The sequence below is a fragment of the Pteropus medius genome, unplaced genomic scaffold, assembly GCF_902729225.1.
Source record: "Pteropus medius unplaced genomic scaffold, Ma_sr-lr_union100, whole genome shotgun sequence".
NCBI classification, from domain to species: domain Eukaryota; kingdom Metazoa; phylum Chordata; class Mammalia; order Chiroptera; family Pteropodidae; genus Pteropus; species Pteropus medius.
In genome coordinates this window covers 2,470,589-2,485,429 of record NW_024349798.1, presented here as the reverse complement: position 1 = coordinate 2,485,429, position 14,841 = coordinate 2,470,589, and the positions used below count along the sequence as shown (strand labels likewise).

At 39.7% G+C, this 14,841-nt stretch overlaps 1 pseudogene; it reads right to left on the bottom strand.

Moving 5' to 3' along the window:
• Positions 1-7,391: 7,391 nt before the first annotated feature.
• Positions 7,392-7,510, bottom strand: LOC120620650 (uncharacterized; annotated as a pseudogene).
• Positions 7,511-14,841: the final 7,331 nt, after the last annotated feature.

Below are 14,841 nucleotides of genomic sequence, written 5' to 3'. Positions count from 1 at the left end.
AGCCCGGAGTGTTTGGGGAGTTCAGTTTATATATCATTCTTAGTTTCTGTAAATTATAGTTTAAAGACTTTGTTTACCAATTTTTCTTTGATTGTATGGGTATACAGTGTGAAAAGAGTATTTAGTGAGAATGAGAAAGGAATGGGGGTGAGAAAGGACTGCTGGTAATTCCCAGCCTTCATCCATAGGCTCCCTGGTGGTTTTAGCCATAGGGAAGGAATGATTGTGTTTATTTTGTGTCTAGCATGACTGAAAGGCTCTGTTTTCCTATTTTCCCTTCACAGTATGGGTCAACGGTTTGTTAGTAATCTTAGCAGAAATCTTCCTTTGTTCTGTAGGTTTCCTGGTAGTCTGGGGTAGCACCGATCAGCACATTGCAGGCTCTGAATACAGCTTGATTTAACATTTCTTTCTCTTGCTCCCTTCCTACTTTACAATTACTCAGCAGTTGCCAGCCAGAAGACAACTCAGAAGATTTCATGAGGAGGGACATACTTTATTTTGAGCTGGCCGACAAGGACACACAGGGCAGGGGGTGGGATGGGGGACATGTCTCCTCTCAAAGTGACCTGTTCTTGAACAAAGGATCAGATTCATCTTTACTCAAGAAAATCATGCATAAATATCAAGGTAAGCATTATCACTGCATGTATAGGTGGGGACGTTCCTGTACTTGCACAGTTAGAACACATACCTATGCATACATCACATATTCAAAATGGCAGAAAATCTCTGCCCTTTGGGAGAGTATGATGATAATAGTTCATGAAAAAGTCTATATAGTATAGGGTCCTTCAAGCTGCTTTGGCTAGCCTCAGCAGTTTAAGCCGGATCAGTCTCCTGGTCATAGGAATCATCCAGGTGTCTCCCTGAAATAAACAGTTCTGGCAATCATCAATGTCAAGGAATGGTATAGGTATGGAAGAAAGATTAACTAATTAAGTCTCAGCCCTTCTGTTAAACTCTTAGCGAATTATAGGATATGATTACACAAACCTTGTAACATCCAAGGTGATCTAAGTGGGTTTATCAGTTAATCTAAGCAAAGCTATGAATTCTAAATAAAAGTTAGTCTATGCTAGGCTGTCCACAAGGCTGTATATATGTGCGTGTGTGTGCATGTGTGTATGTATGTATATATGTTTACAAAATCTGGTTCCCACCATCTGCAATTTATTTAATTCGTGGCTCCTTTCCAGATTACAGATAGAGTGGTTTCAGAATTGTTAGCTACTACTCCCACGAGAAAGAACTTTATAAAACAGAGTTCATTTTACTTTAGTCTACAGTGCATTTTGCTTTCGTCTATTGTGAACATAAGAAACGTCCAAACCTGTAGAGAATTTTTGACTTTATTTGACCCAAACTGACACATTGGCCAGGGAGCAAGATCTCAAGTACTTCTGAGAATAACAGTTTTACAGCTTCTTTTATGCATTTGAAATTAAGGAGATAACTAAGGAAGATTACAAGGAGGTGAGAGACAACAAGATGGGGATTGGATTACAGGATAGTTAACAAGAGTATGTGCTCTCCTGATGGTGGTTACTTTGAAAAGGAGGCATTTCAAAGGTGTGTTAACCTAGATGCACAGAAACAATGACAGGGCTTGCTTAAGGCAAAGATAAGCATGACCTGCCCAGTTAGGAATTTATGATCTGATCACCCTGCGAGGTTACTTTCTGTAGAATCCTTCTTTTTGTCTACACTACAGATTCTATTTATTTCCAAAATTACTTAAGTCAGCACCTTTTGCCCCATCACCAACAGTAAGTTTTTTTTCATACATTTCTAATACAGTTAGATTCTTTGTTACATTGTGTATTCCACCTTGTGACTCTCCCACATCATAAGTAACTTAATTTGAATAGATTATGGTTTACTCTTTGGACTGTAAAAATGTATGGATATTGAAACTGCACAGTGGCAGGTATCCATTACTAAAGTATCATAAGAAGTACTTCAAACTCTCCGCCCCATGATTTACCATCTCTGTAGTTTTGCCTTTTCCAGAATGTCCTATAAATAGGTCATACCACGTGTAGCCTCTTCATATAGGATTCTTTCAGTTAGCAATGTACATGTAAGATTCATCCATGTCTTTGCACAGGTTGATGGTTCATTCCTTTTAATTACTGAATACTATTCCATTGCTGTGAAGGGGAGGAAAAATAATTTTTATTCTATTTTTCTAGGTTCTTGGCTGAGAGCCCCCCTATAATAAAGACAGATTAACAGAAGAAATATATGAGTTTAATAGCATCTATACCTCCCGTATATATGGAAGACACCCAGGAAAATTGAGTAATTCCCTGAAATGGCCCAAGTCATCACCTTAGATACCATTTTCAGTTGAAAAAAAAAAAAAGATGCTGGGGAAAGGAGGAAGCAAGTGAAGGCAGGTTATCAGGCAAAGCACAGTAAACAAGCTATGGTTGTGATATGGATTTAAGTCCAGGCCTGTCTCCATTGAACAAGACTCTCTTAGATTTAGCCATTCTTCTATTTCTGGTACAGAGAGGGAGACACCCTTATGAATAGAGATTTCCCTTATAAATATAAATTTCCCTCAAGAAAGGGCAACTACTACAGGTTTTCAGAGATTCTCATGTTTTAAAAAAATTAATCAGCTCAAAAATAATCCTTATGCCATAGAGCCATACTTTGGGGTGGTATATTCTGCTTCCCTTCACATGGATGTACCCCAATTTGCTTATACATTCGTATACTGAAGGACAGTGTAATCTCTTTAAGTTTCTAGACATTATGAACAGAACTGCTGTGCATAATCGCATGTTAGTTTTTGTTTGGACATAGTTTTTCACAGCACTTGTGTAAACACTAGAAGCAGGATTGTTGGATCCTGAGGTGAGAATTGTTTAGCTTTGGAAAAAACTGCCAAAGTGTCTTCCAAAGTGGCCATATGTTCCACCGGGAATGAATGAGAGTTTCTACCAAAGTGTGGGGAGAGGGGTAAAGAGGGGCCCTTGGTGGTGGTGCTGGGGGGGTGAGGTGATGGCCCTGGGGTGGGGTCCTAACGTTTCCGGAGAGCTCGGATCTCTAGGGACCAGCTTCTTGTCTTATGCCTTAAGAGAGAATTCAAAGATAAGACAAACAGCAAGCAGGAAAGCTCAAGATTTGTAAAAGTGAAAGTACACATGCAAGAAGGAAGTGTGGGTGAGCTCAGAGACAGAGCTGCCCCAAGGATGTCTGGATTATGAACTTTTGTTCTTGGGGGCAGGGCCTGGAAACGTAGTGCTGACCTGGCTTCGCTGTCTCCTCCCAGTAGGCGGGGAGCTCATTTCCCCACTCTTTCTTCCCTATATGGTGTTTCTATAACTGTCACGGCATCAGGTGCATGATGGGAGCTGTGATATTTGCAATGAGATTATAATGATATATTTAACCACGGGTCATGCCTTGGCCAAAGATGGTGTCTAATCTGGAAAAGACTAGTTTGGCTTATTTCTCCTTTCCAGGGAGCTAAAACAGGGGGGATTCTGAAGAAAAGAAAGTTTCCAGAGCCATATCTTGGATGGGGTGGGGGGCGTCCCTGGGCTATCTATCTTGCCTCGCTAAGATGCCAGCAGCAGTCAGGAGCTCAGACCGAAACAAAGAGTGCTCTAACCCATCCATGATCAGCTGAGACTGGTGTGCACAAGCCTCCTTTCTCTGCGTTTCTGTCTCTGTCTCTCTTTGTCTGTCTGGCTGTCCTGTCTCTCTGTGACCTCATGTGACCCCTACGTGCCCCACTTATGTCCCCAATTGATCCCCCATGTAGTCTTTAGCTGCTCCCAACTTATTTTTTATATGCCTTCTACTAGGCCCCCATATGTTCCCATGTGTCCCCCATGTGACCTCCAGTGCCCCTACATGACCCCCATGCCTCTATGCCTGGTTAACCCCATGTGACTTTCATGGGACCCCACCTGATTCCAACATGATCCTAATGTGACCCCCATATGACTTCCACATGACCTCCATGTGACTCTTGTGTGACCACACATGACCCTCATGTGATCCCATGTTACTCCCACTTGGCCCTAACTTCACCCCTGCATGATCCCCTCCCTACAACATTACCCCCATGTCTCCCCAACTTGTCTCTCACAGTTCCTTTATGTGGCTCTATATGGTCCCCATATGATCCCCTATTTGCCCACTCATGTGTGGCCCTGTATGCTTAGACTCCACGTACTGCATGCAGCCATGTATTTATGATGCCCTCTCATCCCCCTAGTTAATAGCTTCTGCTTAGTCTTGAATGTAGCATTAGGGCAAATCTTGCAGCTTGAGTTTTACAAAAATAGCCCCTTACCAGAAACTGCTTTTCCTGATCAGGTAAGGGAAATATGTATTAACCTCATGACCAGACTCACATCAACCTCATGACTAGAGTCAATAGCCGAGCTAGCTCCTCCCATTCTTAACCATCGCATATGGATGTGAGACCAGCCAGTTTTGCATTTCTACCCCTCCTATCAGTCTCAACATGGTTTCTTCTCCTCGTCCTCCTCCTCCTCCTCTTCCTCCTCCTCCTTCTTCTTTTTTACTGCCTACGGCATCTGGTCTTCCTAGGTGGTCTCCCATTGAAGTACTAACCAGGCCCGACCCCGCTTAGCTTCCGAGATGGTTTCTTCTTTATATCTTTAGTTATAAGAGGTCTGTTCAGCTAGTCTTCAGGTGGTTCTCATGGGTGGTTGTTCTATAATTTAGTTTTAATTTTGATGTGGTCATGGGAGGAAGCGAGTGCAGTGTTTACTTACTCTACCATCTTGACTGGAAGCCTCAGAAGTTTCACAATCTTCTTCAGACCCCTGCTGGTGCCCAGATGTCTGCAGTCATCAATAACCTCTCGCCCCTCCCATATTCCCCTTCCTCTAATATAAAAGAAACCTGAATTCTATACTTTCTTAAGATGATTCTTTAGGACACTAGTCCACCATTGTCTTGGCTTGCTGCCTTTCTGAATAAAGTTGCTTGTCTTGCTCCAACACTTTGTCACCTGACTTATTTGCTATCATGTGGTGAATGGTATGAGCTTAAACTCAGTTACAGTCCTTGGTGCATGAAATAAATATACACAAGTACAGTTTAGAAGGAGCTCCCCCCAAAAGTTTTTAATAGTTCATTCTGCATAAGATCTACTTAAACTATCACCCCAGAGAAGAGAAACAGGCAGGGAGGGAGGTTCTTTCCCAAACCTGCCACTTTGCAAGGAGGGTGAGAAGCACCCCTGCATCTTGTGCCCAGAGTGCCGACACCCCACCCCACAGTGCACATGGTTGTGGAAAGACCAGCACAATGAAGACACACAGGGTAGCCACGAACAAGGCCATGTTAGTCAAGGGGTGGCACTCGGGGTTAACTGGAATCAGTTATCCTCAGCTGTTAGAAGGCAGGTGGCTCTTAGCACCTGACAGAGGCTCAGAGAGCAGCATTAGTATTTGCTGGTGATTATGGCTTATGGAGGGGGCTAGTGACTATGCTGAGGCAACGACATCCTCCTGGGGTTTCCCAACGGGAGCATTGGTATTGTCATTTTTTTAGAGTTTAGCAGTTCTTATAGGTGTGCAGTGCTATCTGATGGTTGTTTGAATTTGTAATTCCTTAATGACATATGATGTTGAGCTTATTTTTATATGCTTTTTTTTTTTTTACTATCTGTATATGTCCTTTGGCCAGGTGTCTATTTATGTCTTTACCCATTTTTAATGGGTTATTTGTTTTAGTTTCTTTTTTTAAAAATATTTTGCGTATAAATCCTTTATTAGATACGTGTTTTGCAAATATTTTCTCCCAGTTGCGGCTTGTCTTCAGGTTCTCTGAACAAGATCTTTGAAAGAGTAGAAGTTTTTTAATTTTATGAAGTCCATGTTATTAATTTTTTTCTTTCGTGGATAGGCTTTTGGTGCTGTGTGTTAAAACTCATCACCAATACCAAGGTCGTGTAGATTTTTTTTATGTTTTCTTCTAGATATTTCATAGTTTTGCATTTTAAATTTGTCTATGGACAGTTTTGAGTGCATTTTGGTATAAATTGTAAAGTTTGTGTCAGTGTTCATTTCATTCCATATGGCTTCCAAATAATTTTTCCTTAACTAATTTTGAAGAAGTCATGGAATATTTGGCTTCACTTCAGTTTGAATTTCCAAAGTTTAATGGATTCAGCAGGTCTGTGTGTGTGTGTGTGTGTGTGTGTGTGTGTGTGTGTGTGTGTGTGAGGCGGGTGGGGGCACAGCATCCAGTGAACTGAGAGCTGGCGCATGCTGCACTACCCCGCTTGCAGGCAGGGGGCGCCCCAGCCACTGGTCTGACCCTCCCGGCGCAGGCGCACTCTTCGCAGGCACGTGGCTTTTTCGGCACACCGAAGGAGCTGGGTCTTCTCAGGGCGCGTGGGACAAGTTGGGCCACGTCACTGTTGACAGGAGCTCTGTTTTCTGAGGAGCTCCTGGAGACATTGTGAGGGAAGGAAAGGTGAGGAGAAGCTACCTTTGCTGATGGCAGTGGGGGGTGGGGTGAGGGAGAAGCTGTCAGTCAGCATAGGGAGAAGGGCTTTTCTGCATTGACTGGTTTTAAATTTATTGTGTGTGTGTGTGTGTGTGTGTGTGTGTGTGTGTGCAGGGTGATAGTGTCTAGGGTTATTTCTGCGCATTCATTTCTGGGATCTCCATTCTGCTTCATTGATCTGTGTCTCTTTTTATGCAGATGCCACACTGTTTTGGTGACTCTAGCTTTATGATATAGTTCCACCTGCCCTGCCCCCCCCCCACTCCGCCCACGCCAGAGCAGGGGTCTGCAAATTACAGCCTGAGAGCCGAATTCAGTCTGTGGTAGCTCTTACGAGCAGATCCCATGCTCAGAAGTGCTAGTGTGCAGTTTGGGTGTTTTTTGTTGAGTTTTAAATGTTCAGCTTATTATTGTTTCAAGGAGAGAGATTCCCAGACGTGTCTCACTCTGCCGTGTTTCTGACATCATGGTACAGTTTGAAGTTAGGGAGTGTGATACTTCCATCTTTGTTCTTTCTCAAGATTACTTCGGCTATTTGGGATCTTTTGTGGTTCTGTATAAATGTTAGGATTGTTTGTTCTATTTCTGTGAAAATGCCATTGGAATTTTGACTGAGATTGCATTGAATCTGTGGGTCACTTTGTGTAGAATGGCCATTTTAACAATATTAATTCTTCCAGTCCATGAATATGGGCTATCTTTCCATTTATTTGTGTATTCTTATATTTCTTTCACCAATGCCTTATATTTTCAGTGTATAGGTCTTTCACCTCCGTATTTAAATTTATTTCTAGGTATTTTATTCATTTCGGTGCAATTGTAAATAGGATTGTTATCTTAATTTCTCTTTCTGATATTTTTATATTATTTTATTTTTTTAATGCCTACAGCACCTGGTATTACTAGGTGGTCTCTCATCCAAGTACTAACCGGGCCCGACCTTGCTTAGCTTCTGAGATCAGATGAGATTGGGCATGTTCAGGGTGGCATGGCCGTAGATTTCTGAAGGCTTTTTGTTAGTATATAGAAATGCAGCTGATTTTCATATGTTGATTTTGTGTCCTGCAAATTTACTAGATTTGTTAATTAGTTCTAACAGTTTTTTGGTGATAGAGTGATGTGGAAAATTGGAATTCAAAAAATCCCACTGTGTCTATCACATCCCAGGTCGTCCACGACACCCTAGATATAGTGGCTACTAATATAATCTTCCCACAGTGTCTTTTAATAACATGTGGATTCCCACATGTGGGATTAGCCTTGCCACTTTGGGTGCTGGATTTGCACAGGGCTTGGCCTCTAACCAAGTTTGATGTCTTCTCTGCTTTAGTGGGTGGTATGGAGGTGGTTGTTTCAGAAAGTGATTTATTTTCCAGTAATTTCAAATGTCCAGAAAATTTGCAATAGTGGTACAAATACTCTTTATCTCCACACTCAGATTCCCCAGCTGTTATCACTTTACCACATTTGCCATGTCACAGGAAGTACTCCAGTGTTTTATCCAAAACAGATGAGCTGTCCAAGGGACCACCCACCTCCTCAGCACATAACCCCAATGAGGAAATCATTAATGATTTCTACATTATAATCCAATCCACAGTCCCGCTTCAACTTTCACCACCTGCCCCAACTGTGTGAGATGTCTTTTTTTCGTTGTAATCAGTTTTATTTTTCTGTAACTGTTATGGAAACTTTCTCTCATTTCTCCACTCTTGATAGATTTAAAACGCATAGATGACTCCAACCTGGGTGGCCTTTTCTGCTTGGCTTCTTTCACTTAGGATGTTTCAGTGTTAATCATGTCCTAACATGTATCAGTAGTTCATTTCTTTTTATTGTGATTAAATATATGCAACACAACATTTACCATTTAAACCATTGTAAGTATACAGTTCTATGGAATTAACTGCATTTACATTGTCCTGCAAATATCAACACCAACCATCTTCAGGACTTTTTTGTTTTCCTCAAGTGAAACTCTTTATCTATTAAATACTAACTCCCCATTCCTTCTTCCCCTCAGCCCCTGGCAACCACATTCTGCTGTCTCTGAATTTGATTTCTTTAGATACTTCTTATAGGTGGAATCATATAATATTTGTCCTTCCGTGCCTATCTTGTTTCACTTACCATAATGACTTCATTACACATCCGTGTTGTAGCATGTGTCAGAATTTGCTCAGTTTTTAAGGCTGAATAATATTCCATTGTATATATACCACATTTTGTTTATTCATCCATCAGTGGACACTTGAGTTGCTTTTGGCTATTGTGAACAGTGCTGCTATGAATATTTATGTATGTGTTTGAACACCTGTTTTCAATTTTGGGAGGTATCTATTTAGGAGTAGAGATGTTGAATCATATGGTATTTTTTTAAAATGCCAAACTTTTTTTTAAATGCCAAACGCCTAGGCTGTGCCATTTTACATTTGCAAAAGCAGTGTTTAAAGGTTCCAATTTCTCTACATTATTGTTGACATTTTTTAGTTTTCTTGATTATAGCCATTCTAGTATGTGAGAAGTATCCCTTTGAGGTTTTACTTTCATTTACATCAAGATTAATGATGTTTAACATCCTTTCATGTGCTTATTGACCATTTGTATATCTTCTCTGGAGAAGGGCCTATTCAAGTCCATCTTTAAAATTTAGTTGTTTTTTTTTTGTTGTCGTTGATGAGTTGTAAAAGTTCTTTGTATATTCTGGATAATAGACTTTTATCAGATATATAATGTGCAAATATTTTCTTTCATCCTGCGGGCTCTCTTTCACTTTTTGGATAGCTTCTTTTGAAACAAAAAAGTTTTTAATCTTGAGGAAATCTCATTGTCTGGCGGCGGGGCAAAGGTGTAATGGCGACCATCACAAGAAGGTATCTTCAGACTGAAAGATGAAGCAGACAACTCTGTAGAATATAACAAAATTTATTATAGGATAATTTACTATGGAAAGATTGGATAGGAGCAGAACAAACAACCCAGCAATTCCACACAGATTATTCTTTGCTAAAAGACCCCTGTTACAGTACTTTTTAAATAGTATAACTTGGGTACTAATGACTGACAGGACAAATGGATAAAAAATGCAGTAGTGCCAGGGCCATACCTCCTGGTGGTCTTATAATAGATAATTGTTTATAACTGATACTATTACCAGTTTGATATTTATATTAATTGTCATGCCATTCCAGCTGTTACTAACAAAAATATTTATGGCTATATTTTAAGGGATACAGAGTTATCAATGAGAAAGTTTTGATATGCTTGCTAAGGACAGTGAGATTGTCAAAGATCACAGCATGAAAGGACAGCATGAAAGGAGATGGTTTTTGTTTGCATCTGCATCTGTACAATCATTATCTGTTTTTTCTTTTGTTGCTTGTGCTTTGGTGTCAGATCTAAGAAACCATTGCTAAATCCAAGGTCATGAAGATTTAGTCCCATGTTTTCTTTGAGTTTATAATTTTACCTCCTACATTCAATCTTTTTATCTATTTAATTTATCTGTCGAGTTAATTTTTGTATGTGTTGTGAGGTAAGGGTCCAATTTCATTCCCCTGCATATGGATAGTCAGTTACCAGCACCATTTGTTGAAAAGACCCTTCTTTACTCAGTTTAATGTTGTCTGCCCTTGTCAAACATCAAATGACTATAGATGGATTTTTTTGGGGGGCTCTCAATTCAGTTCCTTGATCTATATGTATAGCCATACACTACATAATGATATTTCAGTCAACAACAGACCACATATATAACAGTGGCCTCATAAGATTATAATGGAGCTGAAAAATTCCTATTGCCTAGTGATCCCATAGCTGTCCTAATGTCATAGCACAATGCATTACTCACATGTTTATGGTGATGTGGGTATAAACAAACCTACTGTGCTGATTGTCATGTAAAGTATAGGGGATACAATTATAGGTAGTACATAATACTCGATAATAAGCGATCATGTTACTGGTTAATGTATTTACTATATTTGTGTGTTTATTAATGTATATGCTATAATTTTGTCATTACTTTTTTTATAAGTAAAAAGAATATAAAAAAAAGTTTTACTTATAAAAAAAGTTTTCTGTAAAACTATATGCTAGATTATGCCAGCAGTGGCCTCATACATCTTGTACTTACCATGTCTCTTGATTGTATCATTTTCTCTCATGTTTGATTTAATCTCATGTTGTTTTGTACAGTAACATGCTGTACAGGTTTGTAGCCTAGGAGCAATAGGCTACACCATAGAGCCCAGGTGTGTACTAAGCTGTACCATCTAGGTTTGTATAAGTAACTCTATAATGTTCACGCAATGATGAAACTGCTCATTGATGTATTTCTCAGAATATATCCTGTCATTAAGTGGGGTATGACTGTATATGACTGTATTACAAAGTTTTATTTTCTGTTGCTTTATAGTAATAGTTGAAGTTAGTTAAGTGTGAGCCTCCAACATTGATAATCTTTCTCAAGATTGTTTTGGCTAATCTCAGTTTCTTGACATTTCACATGAATGTCATGATAAACTTGTGCGTTTCATAGGCATCACATCATATCTGTAGACTGTATTATGTACTATTCCTTCTTAACAATATTAAATCTTTCCATCATCACGGGATGTCCTCACATATATTTAGGTTTTTGAAAAATTTATTTATACAATGTTTTATAATTTTTAGGTTACAAGTCTTGCACTTTGGTTAAATCTATTCCTAATCTGTTTTATTTTGTTATTTTGTTGCTTTCTTTCTTTTTTATTAATGTCGACATTTTTTAAAATGGAGTTACTTTCTTAAATTCCATTTCAGATTATTCATTGCTAGTATATATAAATAAAACAGATTTTTTTTGTGTGTATTGCTATTTTATCCTGTAACTGCTGAATTAGTTTACTAGCTCTAAAAATTTTTGTTGGTTTTTTATAAGTTCTATTCATAAGGTGATGTGATATGTGGTCTATGTGAATAGACATAGTTTTGCTTTCTCCTTTCACATGTGGATGCCTTTTATTTCATTTCTCGTTGCTCTGGGCAAAACTTCCAGCACAACATTAAATAATAGTGGTGGAAGCCAGCTGGCCTTGTTACTGATTTCAGGAATAAATCTTTCAGTCTTCAGTTTTGAGCATGATGTTTGTTGCAAGTTTTTATGATGCTTTTTATCATATTGACAGATTTTCTTTTATTCCTCCTTTCTTGAGTGTTTATATCAAATAGCACTGGATTTTGTTTAAATTTTTTCTGTATCAATTGCTATCATCATGTTTTTTACTTTAAATAGTTACTGTGGTGTATTACATAGCTTGGTTATGTTATGGTTTATGGTTATGGCTAATGGTTATGTTTATGATATATGGTTATGATTTATGGTAATGGCTTATGGCTTATGTAAAGTTATGGTTCAGGTTTTTGCTTATGGTTATGTCTTATGGTTATGGTTCATGGTTTATGGTTATGGTTTATTTTATGGTTATAGTTAGGTCTTTGGTTTATCATTATTTATACTTTATAGTTATGGTTTATGGTTATGGTTTAATGGTCTAATGATCTAATGGTTTCATAGTTTTAAGATTTTATGTTGTAAATCCTAAGGTTAGTGGTTAAGTTTTATAGTTTATGTTTAGGATGTTAGAAGTTTAGGTGTTTAGGAGTTTAAGGCTTTAGAGATTTAGGGTTGAGGGATAGGGTGTTAAGGGTTAGGCTAGGGTTGGAGGTTAGCATTAAGCTCAAGGATCCAGGGTCTGGGGTCTGGCTCAAGTTCTAGGGTCTAGGGTCTAGGGCATGACTTTGAGGTCCAGCTCTAGCTGTGGCTCTAGAGTCTGACTCTGGGGTCTGGGGTCTGGTGTCAAAGTCTGGGGTTCTGGTTCCAGGTTCTGAGTTAGGGTAAGGGTTAGGAGTTAGGGTAAGGGGAGGAGGTAAGGCTAGGGGGGTTAAGGTTTAGCACTTAAGGTTTAGCAGTTTGATATTTGGGGTTAAGGGTTAAGGTAGGGGGCAAAAGTTAGGGGTTAAGGGTTTAGGGGTCGGGGGTTGCGGGTTATGCTTATGAATATGGTTTAGGGTTAGAAATTAGGGTTGGGATTAGGGTTTAGGGTTAGGGTTGGAGTTAGAGGCTTGGGGTTTAGGATTAAAGGTTAAGGGTTAGGGTTTAGGGTGTAGGGTTAAGGTTTAAGGTTAGGGATTAGGGTTGGATTTTATGGTTGGGATTAAGATTTAGGGTTAGTGTTTAGGGTTAGAATTTATGTGGAAGTATTTCTGGCCAAAGACTCATGTAGTAAATTGCTGATAAATGACTTCCATCTGGAATATAGTTTCTCAACAACTTAGGGAGCCATGCAGATTTATTTTTAAGAAACTCAAACTACTTTACGGACCCATTATCCTTGTGCTAACTAAGTGAAATCCCCCTTTCTCCGATTTTTTGGGAGTCCTGAACCACAGTGTAAAGATATTCACAAAAATACTTGTGGGAATTAATAATTGCATTCCTGTTCTTATTATGCAAAGCCTTATTAAAGCATAGAAATTAAGATTTTCATAAATTACTGTTCCATAAGGTCCAGTGTCAGCCCTCACAGCTGCAGCACGAAGAAGATCAAATATTCTGGGGCTCAGACTTTATCTTTTCCTCATCCAGAGATAATTCAAAGAGGTGTTCTACATTTGGGCCTTTGGCAAGCTGCCTACAGTTTCTTTTTGGGGCTTCTGTGAGCTTAAAGATGAAGAACGATGGCTTAGCCTCTTGTTGCATACATACCTTATTGTACCTTTAATCGCATTAAAAAAACAACACATTGAGTTTGCCTGGTTGTTAAAGGGCATCGTGAAGAGGGCACACGTATCAGTGATCCACGCCATACGTTAAAGGAGGTACTGAGGCATTTGGGGGAGATTCCGAGTACTTCTAAGGAGAGTACAAGATGAGCTTCCGGCCTCTCCTGGGGTTGTGAGATCATTTGGGTTACAGAAGTGCTTTTTGGTAACTATGGTGTCCTGAGAAGCATTGAGACAGGGTCTGTGCCTACTGGAGATTTAAAATTTAAGTCAGTGGTTTCTTCATGCTTTGGAAAGCTTTAGCCTGTCTTGGATGACCTTGAATACTCAGAACTGCTGTTAAAATGAAACGACAGGGAAGTAGGAAAGGAAGATGCATTAAGGTTATCAAGGGGCGAGGTCTTCTACAGGGATAAATTAATTGGCTCAGGAGATTTCATGTTCAGAGAATAACGAGAGCTGCGAGGGTCTAGGGCTGTGGCTGGAATCCAGCTAGAGCTGGTTATCTGGTATAGGGAAGGGGTGGGGGAGGAATCATTTGCAGGGATGAGGAGTCTGTGGCTCTGTTGGCTTGGTCCCGATAACTCCATCTCAGGCCAAGCACCAACGCTTCACCCAGCTGTGTCCTTTCAAGACAAGGGGAGGGCCAATCTGCGGATGCTTGGGAAGTGTCTTCTGATGGAGGCCTAGGAGAGGAGAAAGGAGTGACACACTAGGCAGTGTCATTCATTCTCTCCACCTCTTCTAAGGTCGACCAGAGACTCTTTGGAGAATGGTGACCGTAGGTAATTTGATTAAGCAACAGGAAAATAATTGTGGTTGGGATTTAGGCTTTAAACTAGTAATTATCATAACGATATGTCCCCTAAAGTCTGCATATGCACATTTTCAAGATGGCAAGGGAAATATATTGGTAGAATTGTAAAGATATTCATTGCAGCAACCACAGTATCACTTACTGAACACAGTGCTAAATGCCTACCATGCGTTTCCCCAGCAAATCCTCACGAGAACACCAAGAGACCGGTGATATGAATGTCCCCATCTTAAAGAGGAAGAAACTGAGAGACAAAGGAATTATAAGTGGGGCTGGGAGTCATATCTGTGCTATGATTCCAAATCTATGAATTCTTCTTTGGTATAAATCATTTTCATCAACGTGAATAGATCGTCAACATTATATGAAACACTATGGGTTAATTTTTAAAATCTGTTCTTGCCTTTGTGGGACTAATATGCAAACCCCATATTCTCAAACAGGGCTACGTGCTGCCTAGCACCTCTGTCAGCCTGAGAGCACTGGGGTCTGTTCTCTTATAAGTGAGAGAGGTTTCTATGAAGCCTCTGGTCTCTCACTTTGGGGGAGAGAGTGGTGCGTAAAGAGAAAGCTCCAGAGGATCACAGAGTTCCCATTAACCTCCCAGGTGGTTTTAAGAATGGATGATTTGAGAAAGCTCTCAGTAGTAACAGAAAATGTCATATCAGAATAATGTGTGCCTTTTTATGCCACTTAATGTTGTTGGTTTTGAAAAGTAAATACTTTACCCAATCACTGTTGCTTGC